Source organism: Macaca nemestrina, chromosome 3 (genome assembly GCF_043159975.1).
Source record: "Macaca nemestrina isolate mMacNem1 chromosome 3, mMacNem.hap1, whole genome shotgun sequence".
In the NCBI taxonomy this organism is placed as follows: domain Eukaryota; kingdom Metazoa; phylum Chordata; class Mammalia; order Primates; family Cercopithecidae; genus Macaca; species Macaca nemestrina.
Genome location: NC_092127.1, coordinates 136,862,099 through 136,887,096, shown reverse-complemented (window position 1 = coordinate 136,887,096; position 24,998 = coordinate 136,862,099). Strand labels below are relative to the sequence as shown.

The following is a 24,998-nucleotide window of genomic DNA, read 5'->3' as shown; positions in this document are numbered from 1 at the left end:
CAGGCAAGAGAAAGAAATCAAGGGTATTCGGTTAGGAAAAGAAGAAGTCAAATTGTCCCTGTTTGCAGATGACATGATTGTATATTCAGAAAACCCTATTATCTCAGCCCAAAATCTCCTTAAGCTGATAAGCAACTTCGGGAAAGTCTCAGGGTACAAAATTAATGTGCAAAAATCACAAGCATTCTTATACACCAGTAACAGACAAACAGAGAGCCAAATCATGAATGAACTTCCATTCACAGTTGCTTCAAAGAGAATAAAATACCTAGGAATCCAACTTACAAGGGATGTAAAGGACCTCTTCAAGGAGAACTACAAACAACTGCTCAGTGAAATAAAAGAAGACATAAACCAATGGAAGAACATACCATGCTCATGGATAGGAAGAATCAATATCGTGAAAATGGCCATACTGCCCAAGGTTATTTATAGATTCAATGCCATCCCCATCAAGCTACCAATGAGTTTCTTCACAGAATTGGAAAAAACTGCTTTAAAGTTCATGTGGAACCAAAAAAGAGCCCGCTTTGCCAAGACAATCCTAAGTCAAAAGAACAAAGCTGGAGGCATCATGCTACCTGACTTCAAACTATACTACAAGGCTACAGTAACCAAAACAGCAAGGTACTGGTACCGAAACAGAGATATAGACCAATGGAGCAGAACAGAGTCCTCAGAAATAATACCACACATCTACAGCCATCTGATCTTTGACAAACCTGTGAAAAACAAGAAATGGGGAAAGGATTCCCTATTTAATAAATGGTGCTGGGAATATTGGCTAGCCATAAACAGAAAGCTGAAACTGGATCCTTTCCTTACTCCTTATATGAAAATTAATTCAAGATGGATTAGAGACTTAAATGTTAGACCTAATACCATAAAAACCCTAGAAGAAAACCTAGTTAATACCATTCAGGACATAGGCATGGGCAAGGATTTCATGTCTAAAACACCAAAGCAATGGCAACAAAAGCCAAAATTGACAAATAGGATCTAATTAAACTAAAGAGCTTCTGCACAGCAAAAGAAACTACCATCAGAGTGAACAGGCAACCTACAGAATGGGAGAAAATTTTTGCAATCTACTCATCTGACAAAGGGCTAATATCCAGAACCTACAAAGAACGCAAACAAATTTACAAGAAGAAAAACAAACAGCCCCATCAAAAAGTGAGCAAAGGATATGAACAGACATTTCTCAAAAGAAGACATGCATACAGCCAACACACACATGAAAAAATGCTCATCATCACTGGCCATCAGAGAAATGCAAATCAAAACCACAATGAGATACCATCTCACACCAGTTAGAATGGTGATCATTAAAAAGTCAGGAAACAACAGGTGCTGGAGAGGATGTGGAGAAATAGGAACACTTTTACACTGCTGGTGGGATTGTAAACTAGTTCAACCATTATGAAAAAACAGTATGGAGATTCCTCAAGGATCTAGAACTAGAAGTACCATATGACCCAGCCACCCCATTACTGGGTATATACCCAAAGGATTATAAATCATGCTGTTATAAAGACACATGCACACATATGTTCATTGCGGCACTATTCACAATAGCAAGGACTTGGAATCAACCCAAATATCCATCAGTGACAGACTGGATTAAGAAAATGTGGCACATATACACCATGGACTACTATGCAGCCATAAAAAAGGATGAGTTTGTGTCCTTTGCAAGGACATGGATGCAGCTGGAAACCATCATTCTCAGCAAACTATCGCAAGAACAGAAAACCCACCACTGCATGTTCTCACTCATAGGTGGGAACTGAACAATGAGATCACTTGTACTCAGGAAGGGGAACATCACACACCGGGGCCTATTATGGGGAGAGGGAAGCAAGGGGATTGCATTGGGAGTTATACCTGATGAGTTGATGGGTGCTGACAAGTTGATGGGTGCAGCACACCAACATGGCAGAAGTATACATATGTAACAAACCTGCACGTTATGCACATGTACCCTAGAACTTAAAGTATAATAATAAAAAAAAAGAAATATAAAAAAAAAAAGTTGTGCAAGAGAAGGGAGTAGAAAGCTCATCAAGAGATATAACAAAAGCTTTTCAAACATGAGAAAGATTAAATATCTAGATATAGGAAGATCAGAGAACACCAAACGGATTTGACCAAAATAAGATTACCCCAAGGTGTATAAAAAGATAAATGCTGCATGATTTAATTTTATAAGGTAGTCAAATTCATAGAGAAAATGGAATGGTGGTTGCCAGGTTCTTGGGAAGAGGGGCTTGGCGACTTTTTGTTAATGCGTATATAGGATTTCAGTTTTGCAAGATAAAAAGAGTTCTGGAGATTGCTTACAAATTAATTTGAATATGCATAACAGTATTAAACTAAATTCTTAAAATGATTATGATGGTGAACTTTATTTTATGTATAACTTATCACAATTTTAAAAATTAAAAATTAATAATAAATGTTTTCTTGATAACTTGGGAGTCATAGACCACCGTGAACACACCAGATCTTGTTTGAAAACTTAGAAATGTTTACTCCTAGTGTCAGGAAATAAATTATTGAGTCACATCTTTAGCAAGATTTTGATTTGTCAATCTTTTTAAATTTTAGCCAATTTAATGAAGAACAAATAGTATTTGCAGAAATCTTAATTTAAATTTTCCTGACTACTAATGTGTGAAGCATCTTTCTCTCTATTTATTAATCATTTTAGTTTTTTGTTCTGTGAAATATGTGTCTTTTTAAATGGGTTGGTGTATTAGTACATTCTCCCACTGTTACAAATATCTGAGACTGGGTAATTTATGAAGAAAAGAGGTTTCCTTGGCTCAAGGTTCTGCAGGCAGTATAGGCAGCATAGCAGCTTCTCCTTCTCGGGAGGCCTCAGAGAACTTTTACTTATGGTGGAAGGCAAAACAGGAGAAGAAGCAGGACCAAGAGAGCAGGGGAAAAGGTGCTGCAAACTTTCAAACAACCAGATCGTGTGAGAACTCACTATACAGTACCAAGGAGGGATGGTGTTCATCCATTCATGAGCTCTGCCCCCATGATCCAGTTACATCCCACCAGGCCTGATCTTCAACATTGGGAGTAACAATTTGACATGAGATTTGGGTGGGGGACAGAGACCCAAACCATATCAGTTTGTATCTTTTTTATTGCCATAGGAATTATTTATGTCCAAATGTCAATATATTGTTAGGTGCATCTATAACAAGTATTTTTTTCTTAGCTTATTTTTATTTACCTTTTAGAGTTTCCTAATTGGAGAGTGTAGCCATCCCTTGGTATTCTGGGAGACTGGCTCCAGGACACCACCTCCCTGCCTCCCAGACAGATACCAAAACTCAAGGATACTAAAGTCTTTTTATATAAAATGGTGAAGTATTTGCATAGAGCCTATGCACATCCTCCTGTATATTTTAAATCATCTCTAGATTACTTATAATACCAACACAATGTATATGCTATGTAAATAGTTGTATGGTATCTTTTATTTGTATTATTTTTTATTGCCTTTTAAAAATATTTTCGACCCACAGTTGGTTGAATTTGAGGATGCAAACCTGCAAATACAGAATGATTTGTTTTTTTTTTTTTTTTTTTTTCCAAATATGGAATGTTGACTGTAGTCTAGTTTATCAATCTTTTATGGTTGGAACCTACTGTAATGTTGAAGCAATCTTTCTCTATTTCAAGCTTATATAGATATATTCTCATTCATTTAGTCTAGAGCTTTTAAGGTTTTGACTTTCTTATTTAAACCTCTAATGATTCCAATGAACAGTGTGAGGTGAGAATCAGATGTCTTTGCTGTTGGCTATGGATAATCAAAATTATACCACTTTCAGCACTTACTATTAATTCATTCATTTCTTCTTGTCTACAATTCTACTTCTTTCTTATAGGAAGTCTCTATATAGGTATTGATCTGCTACTGTGCTTGCAGATTCACATGACAGAAATAAAGATTAGTGAACTTGAAGACATAGAAATTATAAAAAATGAAATGTATAGAGAAAAAAAAGCCAATGGTGAGCCATGGGACATCTCCAAGACACCAAATATCATGTAAATAAAGTTCTCAAAAGTGGGGAGGTGGAAACCAAAAAATTTTTGGAGAAAAATTAGTAAAATACTTTCTGGATTTGATGAAAAGTACAAACCTACAGCTCTAAGAATCTCAATGAATGCCAAGCACAAGAAACATAAAGAGAACTATACCAAAGCGTATCATAATCAAATTACCCAACACCACTAAATGAACAATTCTTTTTTGTTTTTGTTTTTGTTTTTGTTTTTTGTTTTTTGAGATAGTCTCACTTTGTCACTCAGGCTAGAGCGCAGTGGCATAATCTCGGCTTATTGCAATCTCTGCCTCCTGGGTTCAAGCAATTCTCCTGTCTCAGCCTCCTGAGTAGCTGGGACTACAGGCACCCACCACCATGCTCAGCTAATTTTTTCATTTTTGGTAGAGACAGGGTTTCACCATATTGGTCAGACTTGTCTTGAACCCCTGACCTCCGGTGATCCACCTGCCTCAGACTCCCAAAATGCTGGGATTACAGGCATGAGCCACTGCACCCAGCCATCTAACAATTCTTAAAAACAACCAGAGAGAATAAAAAATCTTATGTACTGCAGAGTACAGATAAGGACAGCAGATTTATTGATAGTTTAGCATAGTGGCAGGATAAAGAGCGGTATACACAAATCCATGTACTCATGGCATATTGCCAACTTATTCCGCCATACCTCTCCAGGAATGATTCTTAGATTTAGTCTTTTCCAATTTCTACCTTCCCATTTCATTCCATACTCAAAAACAAAATTCTAGGCACAGCTTCTAACTTGGCGCTGAAATTACATACTAGAAGTTTAAAAATATATTCATATAAATGTTTCTCCTTATCCTATCTGAACATAATGCTTTTCTCTTTCTTGTCATAAGTTATATATTATTGAGCACAAAATAATCTTAAGATATTCTTCTAGGGCTCAAAATTTTTGACTGTCCTCTTGCTGGGTATAATTTATCTTATTTTCCACAACCTAAAATATTTCTTCTCCATTTTCTTGCCAATGTTCTAGTATTATAACTTTTAAATGATTTTCTTTTCTAAGCAGCAAAATTCATTTTTCAAACCAAATTTCACATGAAAAATCTTACTTCAAATTTATAAAAGGAAAGTAGGAAAATAGAAAATGGAGCTGCTTTGGCTGACACGGGTTCCAGGGGACCGTGCCTGTTTAGTCTTCTGCACCTTCCGTCCATGGCCCCTGAGACAGTTCCACAGACCCTCTAGGAACCTTCCAAACTCAGCGTGAAAACTGGAGTAATGAGCTCAAATCTGTATTTCCATGCTGCACCAGCCTAGACAAAAAGAATAAGGTCACAAATATTTTTCTCAAAGAGTACATTTCTTTGACTTCACTGTCACCAGCCATATGAAAACTCCATTCTACACTCAAATTCTAGCCAAATGGTTCTGAAGGTTGTGAGGTATCAGTGCACATATGCTTTCCAACTCCTCTTGGTCACCATTAAGCTCGTATAATTTTTCCTACATTCTTTTCCAACTTACTGTGATACCCCCGTTGATGCTTGTTGTTTGTTTGTTTGTTTGTTTGTTTTTGTATTTGAAGAGGTCCTTAATGCTGGTAATATATAGATAGTGTGGACATCTACACCAAAGACATCATCTTCTATTACCACCTTAACCCCTGACACCATACAAAAGCTCCTAGAACCAGTAACCCACGCATTCATCCTCCATGATCATTGGTGATTTCAGACGAACACCTCTTTCAAGTATTGATACTTTTTAAATTTGCAAGACCTCTGTCATTGGTTGGAACAGAAAGATTACTTGAGTGGCAGAGTCTACCAAGAATCTACTAAGAAGATTCAGGGAATTTTGGTCTAAGACTGACCCATTATCCTTGAATAATACCTTGAACAAGCCTCTTGGCTCTCCCATTCTGCAGGACCATGTAATTGTTCCTAAAACTGGAATGCATGTAGGGGTGGCAGAAATGTGCAAGGAGGTACTTGGAGCCATGGAATAAGCATGTTCATTATCTTGATACATCAGTTTCCCATAATACATGTCAATTATTTCATAGTAAATATTTTAAAATATTAAATGTCTTAAGTTTGTGCTGCTAAAACAAATTATGGCAGACTGGGTGGCTTAAATAACAAGCATTTATTTCTCACAGTCCTAAAGGCTGAAATTCTGAAGTCAGGGTGCCAGCATAGTTAGGCTCTGGTGAGAGATCTCTTCTAGGTTACAGACTTCTGACTTGTTGTATTCTCACATAGTGGAAAGAGGGCAATCTAGCCCACTGATCTGTTGTTAGAGGGAAACTAATCCCATTCATAAGAGCTCCACTCTCATAGCCTAACTACCTCCCCAAGGCCCCACTTCAAAATACTGTTACATTAAGGATTAGATTTCAATATATGAATTTTAGGGGAACACAAATATTCAGCTCATAACATTAACTAACATTTTTTAAAATGTGTAAAATTTGGGATATTTTAAAAGGCAAAACATAAGACTTCAAGGAAATTTTGTAGTGCAGCTATGCTCTCCAAACATTCTTAGCTAATGACCTCACTTCCTCACCCAGTTCAGCCTTTTGGGATATTATGCTGAGTTTTTCATAGGAGAATCTTTGGTTCTTTATGCAGAGACTCCATGAATTTTAGACATACCTAAATTCTAATGTGAGCCCAGCTTAGGCTCAAGCTGAGACTCCCCCATTTACATATTTCATTTCACATCTAAGTTGATTTTTTTCATAATGAAAGCCAACACACATCATTTCATTACATATTTGTTTAACTGTGCAACTGCTTTCCTAATTAAGCTCTAATGGATGGGATAATCCCATAAAACAACTTTATTCTTTTTTTCCACTGTCCTCCAAGCTCTTTTTATGGGCAGCCTTGTTCCCTTCTGCTCCATGAAATCTTGAACTTGTCCTAAAGCTTCTTGGTCCCTTTTAGTTACAAGAATAATATTATTTCAAAAATTATTATTCCTATTTTATGGATGAGGAAACTAAAACACTAAAAGGTTAGGTAATTTACTTGAGGTCAAGTGAGTGACAAGAGAGTAGAGCCAGAAATTTTGTGTCGAGTCAGTGCTTCTCAATGAATGAATGAGTAAACAGACTAAAGGAAGGGAGACCTTGAAGGCTTAGAAGACTGTTTTAGTAATCAAAGTGAGAAACAATAAGGGCCAGAACTAAGGCTATGTCGCTGTGGATGGCAAGGAGGAGACAGATTAAACTCATTAAGGAGGTAAGAGCAATAGAATCTAGTGACAGACTGAATGTGAGAGCTCACATTTGGCAGCAGGCCTGACTTTCTCTAGCATTAGTACTTCAGCCTTTGAATGTGAGTTTTGCTGGGATTACTACTTTATCTGTTATCTCATGTTATCCTATGGATAATTATTTAGCTCTGATCCTTTCTACAATAGTAATCAACCCTGCTTAAGCCAATTATCTCAATTCTTGCTGAGCAACTTTGGCCTTCTTGAAAACACCATATTTCAGTTATTACCTAGAGCACCAGTAAACTACCCTAATAAAATGAGAAAATTTGCCACATAATGAAGTTTTGTTTTCATCTTTGAAGTTAGGGCAAAAACAAGCTACACTAAGTATATTCATAAACTATCATAAAAACTAGCATAAAACTTTGAGAATATGAGTCTTGTCATATTTGGTAAGGTCATCTAACAATATAAATGTAAAAACCCACAAATATGTTCATGCGTGATATGGTTTGGCTGCATTCCCACTCAAATCTCATCTTGTAATTCCCATAATCCCCATGTGTTGGGGGAGGAATCCCACAATTATCTCAATCAGAGATAATTGAATCGTGGGGGTGGTTTTCCCCATCCTATTCTCGTGATAGTGAGTTAGCTCTCATGAGACCTGATGGTTTTATAAGGGGCTTCCTCCTTCACTGGGCACTCATTCTTCTTCCTGCTGCCGTGTGAAGAAGGACGTTTTTGCTTCCCCTTCTGCCATGATTATAAGTTACCTGAGATCAGTTCCTGCTTCAACCCACAGGAAGCATGCAAGTGCCTGAAGGGAGAAATACTCCTGAGGACAGCCAGACACAAACGAAGAAGGCAGCACTACCATCCCTAGCCCTGGATACTCTGCTGTGCAACTTGGCCAAAGGAGATGCCAAATCAGAGTAACTGTTCATTAGTACCATGCTGTAAGAAGTACCATCCACAGGTTCCCTCCTTATGAATCCTCACTAGCCAGTCCCTAGAATATCACTTTTGGGACCTCCTCAGGTTCTCCTAATCCTTTTCTAGAGCTAGGGCAAACCTGAGCTTCAGACACATTCTAGTGCCAAATAGGAGAAAGTGACCTAGTGGAAAAGCAAACAAGAAATTGAACAGGTAAATTTCAAAGACTCTCTATGCAAACATTCCCAATAAACACAAAAACAAGCTGAGAGACAGGGCTAGCTGGATTTCCTCGGCCAACTAATAATTCCTAAGCCTGGCTGGGGAAGGTGAACGCACCTATCTTTAAACACAGGGCTTGTAACTCAGCTCACACCCAACCAATCAGGTAGTAAAGTAGACTCACTAAAATACGAATTAGGCTAAAGCAGGAGGTAAAGAAATAGTCAAATCGTATATTGCCTGAGAGCACAGAGGGAAGGACAATGATCGGGATTTAAAGCCAGGCATTCGAGCAGGGAGCGGCAACCCCCTTTGGGTCCTTTCTCATTGTATGGGAGCTCTGTTTTCACTCTTAAATCTTGCTACTGCACACTCTTCTGGTCCATGTTTGTTATGACTCAAACTGCGCTTTCGCTCGCCATCCACCACTGCTGTTTGCTGCCCTCTCAGACCCTTCGTTGACTTCCACACCTCCTGATCCGGCAGGGTGTCTACTGTGCTCCTGATCCAGCGAGGCGCCCATTGCCACTCCTGATTGGGCTAAAGGCTCGCCATTGTTCCTGCATGGCTAAGTGCCCAGGTTCGTCCTAATTGAGCTGAACACTGGTCACTGGGTTCCATGGTTCTCTACCATGACCCATGGCTTCTAATAGAGCTATAACACTCACCGTATGGCCCAAGGTTCCATTCCTTGGAATCCGTGAGGCCAAGAACCCCAGGTCAGAGGACAAAAGGCTTGCTGCCATATTGGGAGTGGCCCGCCCCCATCTTGGGTGCTGCCTGCCACATCTTGGGAGCTCTGAGAACAGAGACCCACCTGTAACAAAGCCAGACAGAGAAGACTGGAATAATTGATCCTTCCATGTGAAGACATAGATGTACATCCAAAAGAAATAATAACAAAGGAGGAGCCATGACCAACCCAAACAGACAAAGCAAGGAACCATTGTCTAACCCTAACAAGACAGAAATATGTCAACTTTTTTTTGAACGGTAAGGCTGAATTTACTTATTTATTTATTTTTCTTAAAATAAAAGACAGTGTGTGTGTGTGTGTGTGTCTGTCTATATATATATATATAAATTTATGTATAAAATTTACCATTTTTAAGTGTAAAGCTCCTTGGTAATAAATATATTTATATTATTTTTCCCCCCTCTCCTATTTCCCTCATTCTCACTGCCATTCTTGGTCTCCAGTAACCATCATTCTATATCTTCATAATATCCACTTTTTTTAGCTCCCACATAAGAGTAAGAACATACCATATTTGTCTGTGCTTGGCTTATTTCTCTTAACATGACCTCAAGTTCCATCCATGTTGCTGCAAATGGCAGGCTTTCATACGTCTTATGATTGAATAATATTTCATTGTGTATATGTACCACATTTTCTTTATCCATTCCTCCATTTATGGGCACTTAAATTGATTCTATATTTTGCCTATTGTGAATAGTGCTGCAATAACAATGGGAATGCAGATATCTTCTTGATACATTGATTTTTTAAATATATATACTCAGTAGTGAAATCAAATGGTAGTTCTATTTTCAATTTTGGAGAACCTCTGTACAATCTTCTGTACCGGCTGTACTAATTCCCACCAACTGTGTATGAGAATTCTCTTTTCTCCACATCCTTGCCAGCATCTGTTATTATCTATCTTTTTGATACAAGCCATTTTAACTGGGATGAGATGATATCTCATTGTGGTTTTAATTTGCATTTATCTGATATATAGTGATGTTTACCATTACTTTAATATAGCTGTTACTCATTTGTATATCTGCTTTTGAGAAGTGTCTATTCAGATCTTTTGTCCATTTTTAAATTGAGTTTTTAATTGTTTTCCTATTGAGTTGTTTGAGCTTTTTACATACTCTAGTTACTAATCCCTAGTCAGATAAATAGCTTGCAATTGTTTTTTCCCACTCTGGGTTGTTTCTTCACTCTGTTGATTATTTCCTTTGCTATTCAGAAGTTTTATAGTTTGATGTAATCCCAATTGTCTATTTTTGCTTTGGTTGCCTGTGCATTAGAGGTTACACAATAAATCTTTGTCCAGATCATTGTCCTGAAGTATTTCCTCAGAGTTTTCATCTAGTAATTCTTGGTTTTAGGTCTTAGATTCAAGTCTTTAATTCATTTTGATTTAATTTTTGTGTATGGTAAGAGATAGGGGTCTAGTTTCATTCTTCTGCATATAGTTATGCAATTTTCTCAGCACCACCTATTGAAAAGGCTGGCCTTTCCCCATTTTAAGTTCTTGATGCCTTTGCTGAAGATGAACTGGCTGCAAATGCATGGATATATTTCCAGATTATTATTCTGTTTTATTTCTCTCTGTGTCCCTTTTTATGCCAGTACCATACTGTTTTGGTTACTATAGCTTTGTAATAGATTTGAAGTCAGGTAGTGTGATGTCTCCGGCTTTGTTCTTTTTGTTCAGGATTGCTTTGGCTATTTAGGATCTTTTGCAGTTCCACATAAATTTCAGATTTTTAAAAAATTTCTGTGAAGAATGTCATTGGAATTTTGATGGGATTGCAGTGAATCTGGAAATTGCTTGGGGTAGTATTGTCATTTTAACAATATTAAGTTTTCCAATCCATGAGTGGAGAATATTTTTCTAGTTTTTTGGTGCTTTCTTCTATTTCTTTCAGCAGAGTTTTATAGTTTTCCTTGTGTAAGTGTTTCACATCTTTGGTTACATTGATTCCCAGGTATTGCATATTCTTTGTAGCTTTAAATGAGATTGCCTTCTTGATTTCATTTTTGGCTAGATCAGTCTTGGTGTATAGAAACACTACTAATTTTTGTACATTGATTTTGTATCCTGCAACTTTACTAAATTCCTGTATGAGTTATAACAGTTTTTTTTTCGGTAGGATCTTTAGGTTTTTCGACATATAAGATCATGTCATCTGTGAACAAAGCTAATTTGACCTCCATCTTTCCAGTTTGGGTTTTCCTTCATTTCTTTTTCTTATCTAATTGCTCTGTCCAGGACTTCCAGGATTATATTGAATAACAGCAAAATAGTATTGAAAGTGGGCATTCTTGTCTTGGTCTAGCCTTTAGAGGAAAAGTCTTCAATTCTTCCCTGTTAAGTGTGATGTTAGCTATGGGTTTGTCATAGATTGCTTTTGTTATTTTCAGGTATGCTTCTTCTATGCCCAGTTTGTTGAGGGTTTTTATCATAAAGGAATGTTGAATTTTATCAGATGCCTTTACCTTTATGATATCTATTGAAATAATTATATGATTCTTGTTCTTGATTCTGTTAACATGGTGTATAACATGCATTGATTTGCATATGTTGAACCATCCTGTATATCTGGAATGAATTCTACTTGACAATGGTGAATGATGTTTTTAATGTTTTGTTGCATTTGGCTTGCTAGTATTTTACTGAGGATTTTTACATCTATGTTCATCAGTGATATTGGCCTCTAGCTTCTTTTTTTAAAAAAAAAAAATATGTCCTTGTCTGGTTTTGGTATCACAGTAACACTGGCCTTGTATAATGAGTTTGTAAGTATTCCCTCCCTCCTCTTTAATCGTTTTGAAGTATTTGAATAGAATTGGTATTAGTTCTTTAAATGTTTGGTAGAACTTAGCAGTGAAATTATCAGGTCCTTTGCTTTTCTTTGATGGGAGACCTTTTATTATGGTTTTGATTTCATAACTTATTATTGGTTTATTGAGGTTTTCTATTTATTGATGGTTCAATATTGGTAGGTTGCATGTGTCCAGGAATTTATTTATTTCTTCTATATTTTCCAATTTGTTGGCATGTAAGGGTTCCTAATTGTTTCTAATGATTCTTAGTATTTCTGAGGTCTCAGTTGTCATGTCTCCTTTTTTGTTCCTACTTTTATTTATTTGGGTCTTCTCTGTTTTTTTCTTATTCTGGCTAAGGATGATTTGGAGCTCCTTTATATGCTATTTGCTTCTTTTCTCTTGCTACCTTTACAATTTTATATTTGTGCTTGATCTTTGACAGTTTGATTATTAAATACCTTCATCAGTCTTATTTGACTAATGTAATGCTCTGAGGCCTTCCTGTACCTGAATATTTATATCTTTCTCATGTTTTGGAAAGTATTCTCTTATTATTTCTTTGAATAAGCTTTCTACCCTTGCTCCTGCTCTGCGCTCTCTTGAACATCAATAATTTTTAGATTTTGTCTTTGAGGTAATTTTCTATATCTTCTAAGTGGCCTTCTCTCATTTTCATTCTTTTTTCTTTTCTCTCCTCCGTGTATTTTTTAATAGTCAGTCTTTGAGCTCATTGATTCTCTTCTCTGCTTGACCTATTCTGCAGTTGAGACCCTCTAAAGAGTTTCTTAGTTCAGCAAATGTAGTTCTCAGTTACAAGATTTCTGTTTATGATTATTTCAATTTCCTTGTTAAATTTCTCTGATAAATATCTGAATTGCTTTTCTGTGTTATCTTAGAGATAACAAAGTTTCCTTAAAACAGCTGTTTTGAATTCTTGGTCAGAGAGTTCACAAATCGCCGTCTCAGGAGGGTCAGTTGCTGGAGCTTTGCTTTGTCTAGCAGGTTATGGTTCCATGTTTGCTGTTGTTTCTTGTGGGCATACATCTATGTATTTGTATTGAATAATTAGTTATTTATTCCAGCTTTTTCTGTCTGGTTTGGTTTGGTTTTTATTGAATACGATTGCTTAATAAATCTTCACTGCTAGCTTGCTGCCTTGTTTTCGGCTCTAGGTGGCGCGGTAAGCCTATGTTTACTTTGACTTTAGGAAATGGCCAGAGCACTGCCTGTCCCATAAGGAGGAGGTCCAAAGGGATTATCCTAGCACTGTGGGAAGGCCGGCGGCGGGTGTGTGCCCAGGGGACCTTAGGAACATACTTGCTACATGATTTCTACTGATTTGGCATCTCCTTTGGTCAAGTTACAAGGAGTTTTTACGGCTGAGGATGGTAGTCCTGGCTTCCCTATTTGTCTCTGCCAGCCGTCACGGACATTTCTCCCTCCAGGTAGTCACAATGCTACCTGTGGTTTAAGGCAAAGGCAGGTCTCCTGGTAGAAAACCAAAGAAGATGATAAAACTGATTGACAATCTCAATTTCACATTTTTCAGTGCGGAAACCATGACTTGAGGGCAGATTTTTCATGCTGCCGATGTGTGGCGGAATGCAGGGAAGAAGCATCATGGATGTAGAATCTGGTTCTCCTACCATTTGCTCAGAATTTTTCCACTTCTCCCTAGCTACAGGGACTGTCTCATCCTCATACAGGATCTCTGGGTTGCTGCTGGTGAAGATCTTGCTGCTGTGTATTTCTTTTTGGTTTCTGGTGTAGGGAAGAGAAGCAAGCTTGCTTCTACGCTGCCATTTGGGATTAGAAAACCAATATGTGAACTTTATAACTAAGAATTCAAAATAGCAATTTTAAGGAAACTCCGTGACCTACAAGATAACATAGAAAAACAATTCAGATACTTATCAGAGAAATTTAACAAGAAAATTGAAATAATAATTTAAAAATGAAACAGAAATCTTGGAACGGAGAACCACACTTGCTGAATTGAAACACTCTTTAGAGGATCTCAATAACAGAATGGGTTAGAGAAAAGAATCAGTGAGCTCAAAGACTGGCTATTAAGAAAATACAGTTCAAAGACAGAAAAGAAAAAACAAACAATGAAAAGAAAAGAAGGCCACCTATAAGATATAGAAAATAACCTCAAAAGACCAAATCTTAAAATTATTGGTGTTAAAGGGGGTGCTGAGCAAGAGCAAGGGAAGAAAAGCTTATCCTAAGAAATAATAACAGAGCACTTTCCAAAACTCATGAAAGACAGAAATATCTAGATATAAAAGGGTCAGGGAACACCAAATAGATTCAACCCAAATAACACTAACCAAGGCATATAATAATCGAACTTTCAAATATCAAAGACAAAGAGAAGATCCGGAAAGCAGCAAAAGAGTAAAATAACAAAGCAACTCCAGTTCACCTGGCAATAGACTCACAATGGAAACCATGTAGGCCAGAAAGAAATAGGGCAGCATCAGCAAAGAAATTGTCTTTCACAGACAAAAGCTAAGAGAATTCACCCCTACTAGACCCATCTTGCAAGAAATGCTAAAGGGAATTCTTCAACCTGAAATTTTAAAATGCTAACATATAAGTATACTAATTAAAAGAAAACATTTCAAGGTATAAAATCCAATGGTAAAATTAAGTATGAATACAACCCCAGAATATGCCAATAAATTTAATTGTAGTATGCAACCCAATCATAACTCTAGTATGAAGCTTATAAAGACAAATCTATCAAAAACAATAATAGTGACAACCTGTTCAAAATAGATATTTTTTAAATATGTAAACTGATAAAATAAAAATTCAAAGTGTTTGTGAGGGTATGGAGTTAAAGCGTAGAGTGGTTTTTTTTTCATTATTATTATACTTTAAGTTCTGAGACACATGTGCAGAATGTGCAGGTTTGTTACATAGGCATGGTGGTTTGCTGCACCCATCAACCCGTCATCTATATTAGGTATTTCTCCTAATGCTATCCCTCCCTTAGCCCCCCAGCCTCTGACAGGCCCCAGTGTGTGATGTTCCTCTCCCTGTGTCCATGTGTTCTCATTGTTCAACTTCCACTTATGAGTGAGAACACGTGGTGTATGGTTTTCTGTTCTTGTGTTAGTTTGCTGAGAATGATGGTTTCCAGCTTCACCCATGTCCCTGCAAAGGATGTGAACTCATCTTTTTTAGGGCTGCATAGTATTCCATTGTGTATATGTGCCACATTTTCTTTATGCAGTCTATCATTGATGGGCATTTGGGTTGGTTCGAAGTCTTTGCTATTGCTATAGTGCTGCAAGAAACATACTTGCACATGTGTCATTACAGTAGAATGATTTATAATTCTTTAGGTATATATCCAGTAATGAGATTGCTGGGTCAAATGGTATTTCTGGTTCTAGATCCTTGAGGAATCACCACATTGTCTTCCATAATGGTTGAACTAATTTACTCTTCCACCAACAGTGTAAAAGCATCCCTGTTTCTGCACATCCTCTCCAGCATCTGTTGTTTCCTGACTTTTTAATGATTGCCATTCTAACTGGTGTGAGGTGTTATCTTCTTGTGGTTTTGATTTGCATTTCTCTAATGACCAGTGATAATGAACTTTTTTCTTATATATATTTTTTGGCTGCCTGAATATCTTCTTTTAAGAAGTGCCTGTTCATGTCTTTCACCCATTTTTTGATGGGGTTGTTTGTTTTTCTTGTAAATTTGTTTAAGTTCATTGTAGATTCTGGATATTAGCCCTTTGTCAGATGAATAGATTGCAAAATTTTTCTTTCGTTCTGTAGGTTGCCTGTTCACTCTGATGATAGAGTCTTTTGCTGTGCAGAAGCTCCTTAATTTAAGTAGATCCCATTTGTCAATTTTGGCTTTTGTTGCCATTGCTTTTGGTGTTTTAGTCATGAAGACTTTGCCCATGCCTATGTCCTGAATGGTACTGCCTAGGTTTTCTTATTGGGTACTTATAGTTTTAGACCTTATGTTTAAGTATTTAATCCATCTTCAGTTAATTTTTGTTTAAGGTATAAGGAAGGGGTCCAGCTTCAGTTTTCTGCATATAGCTAACCACTTTTCCTAACACCACTTATTAAATAAGGAATCCTTTCACTATTGCTTATTTTTATCATTTGTCAAAGATCAGATGGCTGTAAATGAGTGGTGTTATTTCTGAGGCCTGTGTTCTGTTCTATTGGTCTATATATCTGCTTTGTTACCAGTACCATGCTGTTTTGATTACTGTGGCCTTGTAGTATAGTTTGAAGTCAGGTAGCATGATGCCTCCTTCATTTTTCTGTTTGTTTAGGATTGTCTTGGCTATATGGGCTCTTTTTTGTTTCCACATGAAATTTAAAGTAGTTTTTTCTAATTCTGTGAAGAAAGTTAATGGTAGCTTGATAGGGATAGCATTGAATGTATAAATTACTTTGGGAAGTATGGTCTTTTTGAAAATATTGATTCTTCCTATCCATGAGCATAGAATGTTTTCCCATTTGTTTGTGTCCTCTCTTATTTACTTGAGCAGTGGTTTCTAGTTCTCCTTGAAGGGTCCTTCACATCCCTTTTAAGTTGTATTCCTAGGTATTTTATTCTCTTTGTAGCAATTGTGAATGGGAGTCCACTCATGATTTGGCTCTCTGTTTGTCTATTATTGGTGTATAGGAATGCTTGTGATTTTTGCACATTGATTTTGTATCCTGAGACTTTGCTGAAGTTGCTGATAAAGCTTAAGGGGATTTTGGGCTGATATGATGGGTTTTCCTAAATATACAATCATGTCTTCTGCAAATAGAGACAATTTGACTTCCTCTCTTCCTATTTGAATACTTTTATTTCTTTCTCTTGCCTGATTGCCCTGACCAGAACTTCCAATACTATGTTGAATAGGAGTGGTGAGAGAGGGCATCCTTGTCTTGTGCCAGTTTTCAAAGGAAATGCTTCCAGCTTTTGCCCAATCAGTATGATATTGGCTGTGAGTTTGTCATAAATAGCTCTTGTTTTTTAATTTGTTCCATCAATACCTAGTTTATTGAGAGTTTTTAGCAGGAAGGGGTGTAGAATTTTATCAAAGGCCTTTTCTGCATCTATTGAGATAATCATATGGTTTTTGTCATTGGTTCTGTTTATATGATGAATTACGTTTATTGTTTTGCATATGTTGAACCAGCCTTGCATCTCAGGAATGAAGCTGACATGATCATGGTGGATAAGCTTTTTCATGTGCTGCTGGATTAGGTTTGCCAGTATTTTATTGAGGATTTTTGCATCAATGTTCATCAGAGATATTGGCCTGAAGTTTTCTTTTTTGTTGTTGTTGTTGTATCTCTGCCAGGTTTTGGTATCAGGGTGATGCTGACCTCATAAAATGAGTTAGGGAGGAGTCTCTTTTGTTCTATTGTTTGGAATAGTTTCAGAAGGCATGGTACCAGCTCCTTTTTGTACCTCTGGTAGAATTCAGTTGTGAATTTGTCTGGTCCTGGGCTTTTCTTGGCTGGTAGGCTATTAATTACTGCTTCAATTTCAGAACTTATTATTGGTCTATTCAGGGATTTGACTTCTTCCTGGGTTAGTATTGGGAGGGTGTATGTGTTTCGGAATGTATCCACTTCTACTAGATTTTCTATTTTATTTGTGTAGAGGTGTTTATAGTATTCTCTAATGGTAGTTTGTATTTCTGTGGGATCAGTGGTGATATCCCCTTTGTCATTTTTTATTGTGTCTATTTGATTCTTCTTTCTTTTCTTCTTTATTAGTTGGGATAGTGGTCTATCTATTTTGTTAATCCTTTCAAAAAAGCAGCTCCTGGATTCATTGATTTTTTTGAAGGGTTTTTTGTGTCTCTGTCTCCTTCAGCTCTATTCTGATTTTAGTTATTTCTTGTCTTCTGCTAGCTTTTGAATTTGTTTGTTGTTGCTTCTCTAGTCCTTTTAATTGTAACACTAGGGTGTCAATTTTAGATCTTTCCCACTTTCTCCTGTGGGCATTTAGTGCTATAAATTTTCCTCTAAACACTTCTTTAGCTGTGTCCCAGAGATTCTGGTATGTTGTGTCTTTCTTCTTATTGGTTTTAAATAACTTATTTATTTATGCCTTTATTTTGTTTAGTCATTCAGGAGCAGGTTGTTCAGTTTCCATGTAGTTGTGTGGTTTTGAGTGAGTTTCTTAATCCTGAGTTCTAATTTGATTGCACTGTGGTCCTAGAGTCTGTTTGTTATGATTACCATTATTTTGCATTTGCTGAGGAGTGTTTTACTTCTCAGTAAAATTATGTGGTCAATTTTAGAATAAGTACGATGTGGGGCTGAGAAGAATGTATATTCTGTTGATTTGGGGTGGGGAGTTCTGTACATGTCTATTAGGTCTGTTTGATCCAGAGCTGAGTTCAAGTCCTGAATATCCTTGTAAGCAGTTTTGTTTTTTAGTTTTTTCTTTTATTTCTATTTTATTGTGCTCTAAGTTGTCATCTCCTTAAAATAACTTGTTATATTTTAAAGATGTTTGTTATAAGCCTCAAGGTAACCACAATGCAAAAACCTATAATAGTACAGTAAAAATAAAAAACAATGGATTAAAAGCTTACTATCAGAGAAAATCACTTAACCATGAAGGAAGATGGTAATAAAGGAAGAGTCTGAGAACAACCAGAAAATAAGAAACAAATTGTCAGTAGTAAGTCCTTACTTGTCAATAATAGCACTAAATACAAACGTTCTCAATTCTCCAATTAAACGTTGTAGAGGTGCTGAATGGGTAAAGAAACAAGACCCAAGTACATGCTGCCTTCAAGAACGACAAGCAATTTAGAGATTCAATGCAATCCCTGTCAAAATTCTGACTTTCTTCACACACACACACAAAAAAAAAATCCTCAAAATTTGTATAGAACCACACACTAGAAAATTCCCTGAATAGCCCAGGCAATCCTGAGTAAACAAACAAAACAACAACAACAACAAAAAAACCAAACAAACAAAAAAACAAAGCTGGAAGCATCATACTATCCAACTTTAAAACATACTACAAAGGTATGGTAACCAAATTAGCATGACTAGTAGAAAAACAGACATGTACACTTGTAGAATAGAATAGAGAACCCAGATATCAGTAAACACATTTAAAGATAGATCAGTTTTTACAAAGACACCAAGAACAGACAATGGGGGAAGGGCAGTCTCTTTAATAAATGGTGCTGGGAAAACCAGACAACCATATGCATAAGAGTGAAATTAGACTCCTATGTTTCAGTGTATACAAAAATTTAATCAAAATGAATTAAAGACTTAAATATAATGCCTGAAACTATGAAGCTACTAGAAGAAAACATTGGGGAAACATTCCAGGACATTGGTCTGGGCAAAGCACGGGCAACAAGAACAAAAATTGACAATTGAGATTACATCAAGCTAAAAAGCTTCTGTACAGCAAGGAAAACAATCACCAAAGTAAAGAGACAGCTCAGAATGGGAGAAAATTTTTACAAACTATCCATTTCACAAGTATTGGTAACTAGAATATATAAGGAGCTCCAACAATTCAATAGTGTAAAACAAATTAATCTGATTTTAAAATGGACAACAAATCTGAACAGACATTTCTCAGATGAAGGCATACAAATGGCCAACAGTTATATGAAAATATGCTCAACATCACTAGTCACAAGAGAAATGCAAATCCAAACCACAATGAGATATCATCTAACCCCACTTACAATGGCATTTATCAAAATGACAAGTAATAACAGATGCTGGTGAGGATGGAGAGAAAGGGGAACCCTCATACATGTTGGTGGAAATGTAAATTAAAATGACCACTATGAAAAATGGTATGGAGTTCCTCCTAAAACTAAAAATAGAGCTACACATGACCCAGCAATTAACTACTGCGTATATATCCAAAAGAAATAAAACTGATATATCAAAGAGATATCTGCACTCCCACGTTTATTGTAGAATTATTCACAATAGCCAAAATATGTAATCAACCTAAGTGTCCATCAATGGATGAGTGTATAAAGAAACTGTGGTATGTATACATAATGGAATATTATTCAACCACAATAACTAATGCAAACCTGTCATTTGCAGCAACATAGCTGGAACTGGAGGTCATTATGCTATGTGAAATAAGCCAAGCACAGAGAGACAAACATGGCTTATTCTCACTCAAATGTGGTAGACACAAAAGTAGGTATCATGAAGATAGAGACTAGATTGATGGTTACCAAGGCCAAGAATTGTTGGGAGTGAGGAGGAAGAACAGAGATTGAATAGTGGGTAAAAGTATACAGTTAATTGAAAGAAATAAGACATCGTGTTCCATAGTTCAGTAGGGTGAGTCAATCTATTGCACATTTCAAAACAGCTAGAAGAGAATGATTCAAATGTTCCTAGCACAAAGAAAAGTATTTAAGGTGATGTACATCCCAATTACCCAGATTTGATTGTATTAATCCGGTCTCACACTACTATAAAAAACTGCCCCAAAATGGGTAATTTTTAAATAAAAGAGGCATGATTGACTCACAGTTCAGCAGGGCCAGGGAGGCCTCAGGAAACTTACAATCATGACAGAATGCACCTCTTAACAGGGCGTCAGGACAGAGAATGAGTGTCAAGTGAAAGGGGAAGCCCCTTGTAAAACCATCAGACCTCATGAGAACTCATTCATTATCACAAGAACAACATGGGGGAAATCGCATGATTCAATTACCTCCCACTGCTCCCTCCCTTGAAACGTGGGGATTATGGGAACTGAAATTCAAGATGAGATTTGGATGGGGAAACAGCCAAACCATATCATGAATGTATCAGACTATCACATGTATCCCCCAAATTTGTACATTTTTATGTATTAATGAAAAATTTAAAAATTACAAAGTATACAATAATCATACAAATACATGACAATAAATGATATAGTACAAGTTCAGAGAGGGTACCATATTTATTATGTTTGTTTTTGGATTATATACTGGTAAGGGGTGCATCTTACATATTCATTCCCTGACTTAACTTTATTGTAATAAACTTTAAAGGTTGCACCTCTTACATCTATGGCCACGCACACACACACACACCCCAGAGAAAAAGTGTGACATTAGAAACAAAACTAGACATTTTAAAGAGGTTTGATGATGAACAGCAAGGTGTGGATATTGGAAGACTCATGTTTACCCCTCAGTAGGATAGGGAGTAAACGTCCCTCCCCACATTACCCACCACCACTATGACCTCTGTCACTCACAGATTCACCAAAAATTGGGTACTTATCTTGTTTTCATTAATTTTTCTGAAATGTATATATAATTCACATATATTTCAGTGTTTAATATTAGAAGTATTTTGATCTTTATTTAGAAGTTTGGTGATGTTTTTGTGACCAGAAATATGCCTTAGGAAAATAACTATTCTATCAATTAGTCTATAGCAAAATCTGTTTTGTTGTTCATTTCATTTAAAGTCACAGTTTCTAAGAATTTATTGATGAGGTTAAGTGAGATCTTACAGTACACTGCTTTAGTGGGTCATTAGTCAAAGTCTTCTCCCAAGGCCATTAATTTTCCAATATTTCCAACCTAGGCCTTACTAGTATAGTGGACTCTGGTAACCAGGGAAAGCCCTTGGAAGATAAACAGTGAGCACTGAAGTGGTGCAGATCAGGTGGATATGGGTGGGTATCCAATAGCACAGGCTATAGCTCTGAATTTTATTCACTTCAAGTTTTGTTAGCATATTTAATAAGAAAGTACTGGAAACCATGGAAGAATGCTCTTTGATTTTTTCATTTGCATTTTTCCTTATTTCTAAAGACAAGTAAAATTTTTAAAACAAATTAAGAGAGAATAAACAAATTTTGTTATGCTTTTGTTTTGAGAAATACTCTTTGAGGTTTGCTATATTGCTCTACATTTTCAATTATTAAAAAAGCAAATTACTATAGCTAGTATTTTTTCTATCACTGAAAAAAAAGCCTTTAAGTAGAAGCAAAAAAAAAAAAAAAAAAAATAGAAGTGAGATTCCATTAGGTAAAACTCTTCAACTGCCATTTGTGAATCTTTCCTATTAGTTTCATGACAAATGAAATTTGAGAAATTAGAGAAATTGGGAAAAATTAACTCACCTCCTTCAGACTATCTGCACAACCTTCTTACATTTGCTGTATGTTCAGGCGGTCTCTTCATGAATAAGCTTCACTCTAAAGAGAGGAAAAGACTACTGACGTAAATTACTTATCTGGTTTTAGATATCCCTTTGCATTTGGAAATCATGGTCATTTGGCTCAGTGGTAAATGAAAATGATTTCAACAGGATTTTTTCACAATTTTCTGGGAGCTGCAGGAACCCCACTTACTTTGCCAAAGGCCACTGAATCCAACTTTCACAGTAAAAGGAATTCCCAGGATGCCTGGAGTCATATTACATGGGTTAATCAACATTAACCCACGGTTAATGTTAATCAACATGAACCTGGAGTTGCTTCACTCGTGCTAATTCCCATTTCAAATTTAATTATCATTTTAGAAACTTTCTTGTGCTTCTCTAATTATTTTAATTATGCAAAATGTCAGATTATCTACTTCCCCACACTGTGTTTTAGAATTTGCTTATAGCAAAAAATGAAAGTATTGCTCTGGAATTCAGAAGCAAGGGAGACACAATAGCTAAAACTAACCAGATGTCAGTACCATGTTATTTGTAAAGACAGAATTTTTTGTTTGTTTGTTTGTTTTTGCTGTTCTGTTCACCATTGTGCTCTCAGCACCTAAACATTCTACGTGTACAGAAGCAAAATAACTAAGAACTTCTGAAGGTACTTCCATGATTTCTTGATTTTTATAATATAATCCACTCTGAATAATTCTGAGTTCTTGAACAAATTTGGTATGCAAAGGTATAAAATGTGTCCTCATGTGCTGGCATTGTGGTACTGTACTAATGCTTGGCACAATGGAAGCAGTGAACACGGCAAGGAAGTAAGGACTGCTTTCATCAAAAGGGCACAACTCTGCTAGATACCCTTTAAATTTGAATATGATGATTTTGAGGACCATGGGAAATGTCTTAAAGAAACAGGTTGCTACAAATAGAAAAGCTAATTTTAGAACAACCCTTGAAATTAATTTCCTTTCTTTCAAAATGATTCTCACTGACTATTTTGAATATCAATATAAAAACTAATATATAAGTATATATAAATATATAAAACTATATATTTATTACAATTAATATTTTATGTCCATATGGCACTTTTTCTTCCATTTCATTTTGCAGTATTCTTCGTGATGCTATAATGCTATATATAAGAGACAAACAATGATCTTATCAACAGATACATCACCTTCAGAAAGAATCAACAGAAACATGACTATTTACAGAAATGTCTTGTATTTTTTAAAAAAATCTTTTAATGGTGATGAAACAAAAAAGCAAATACAGAAAACACATACTAAAAACAAACAATTTGTTATGCAGCAGGATCTTAGGATGATCTAAGGCCCATCAGAAGCCTTCAAAACAGGCAGAAAATGATTACTATCTGAGTCTCTGTCAATAGAACACTGAGTAAAAATACATGGTTACCTAGTTCAATTTTAATAGGCAGTATTAACCAGCAATGCCCCCCAATGGAACGGGATATAAATTATAAATGAATATAAGTATATACAGTGATATATAATATGTGCTGTAGGCAAGTTCTGAATTTTAGCAACTAAATGTCTACATCAATGCAAATATTACACTTTTCTGAGAGGTATAGAGATAGAACCTAAATAATTCAAAATTTAATGCAAATGAGAACTGACTTATGCATTAGGCACAGTAGACATAGTGCCTAGGGCCCACAATAATTTTAGGGGCCCATGAAGTTGTTTTAATTGCCTTTAAAGTCAGAAGAAAAACATGAAGTTTTACAGTCTAAGAAAGTGTTATTTTTTCTCACAACAGAAATAAAGATAAAATTTTTAGGACCCACAAAAATCTCCTACATTTTACCTAAAACAGGAAAAATGTTGAAGTATTTTAAGTTACACCAAAAATGATTTTAAGTATTGATATTATGATGGCTGCAGAGTCCCACAAAGGTAAAAATGTCTAAGGCCCACAAAAGTTATTTTGTACTCATGCCAACATCAAATGAATGCAAATGGAGAATTTTTTTGTTTTAATTTTTTTAATAAGCAAATCTGAAAGCATTTTGGATAGCCTTGCTTTCGGATAATCATATTTAGATAAAAGAAAACTCTATTGATTAGAAAGATGAGCCTACCTTCACACAGTGCTATAGAAAGCATGCAACTGCCAAGAGAGCAATAGAGCAACAGCCAGCTTGGAAGTCATATTTACACTGGATTGTTTCTTTCCAGTTTCCCACAGCCCCTAGACACTGGAGTGCTTAGCTGTCCCTGGGGACTTGTTGTGCTGGCTGGAGTGCTCCTGACGCTTTTTATATTATTGCAACACTAAATGTGTATGGATAGTCATCCTTGCACTATGTTACTGGAAATTACACAAAATTCAATATGCCACTATGCACTTTGAAACCAACCCTGACAGAAACAAACACTCCCAGGTCTCAGTAAATTTTCAGCGTGCTTAAAATTTAACCTGATTTAGTATAACTATTTTGTTAAATGTACACACCTCTCAATTTGATTGTTATTTTTATTTGAATTTCTAATTTTATAGCATTTATATTTTGAAACAAACTTAAAACTTATATAGAAAAGTTGAAAGAAGAGTCTAAAGAATTCCAGAATGTTTTTTGCCCAGATTTTCCAGTATTTCCTAAGAACAAGAAAATTCTCTTATAAAAGCGGAATACAACTATCAAAACTAGGAAATTAATGGTGATACAATGCTAATACCTAATCTATGGATTTTATTCAAATTATGACAATTATCCCAATAATATCCTTTACTTCGATGAGTGGATAAATGAATGGATAGGTAGATAAAACTGCTTCAGGGTCCAATGCA

General features: G+C 36.0%; 1 long non-coding RNA gene across 2 annotated transcripts; it reads right to left on the bottom strand.

Annotated features, from left to right (window-relative positions):
• Positions 1-1,501: 1,501 nt before the first annotated feature.
• Positions 1,502-24,422, bottom strand: LOC139362398 (uncharacterized). Of its 2 annotated transcripts, XR_011621233.1 has the most exons (4): positions 24,289-24,422; positions 22,141-22,215; positions 9,116-9,264; positions 1,502-5,374 (listed from the first exon to the last, which is right to left on the bottom strand). It is a non-coding gene; the product is annotated as an uncharacterized lncRNA (long non-coding RNA). The 2 variants fall into 2 exon arrangements; XR_011621234.1 differs by lacking the exon at positions 9,116-9,264.
• Positions 24,423-24,998: the final 576 nt, after the last annotated feature.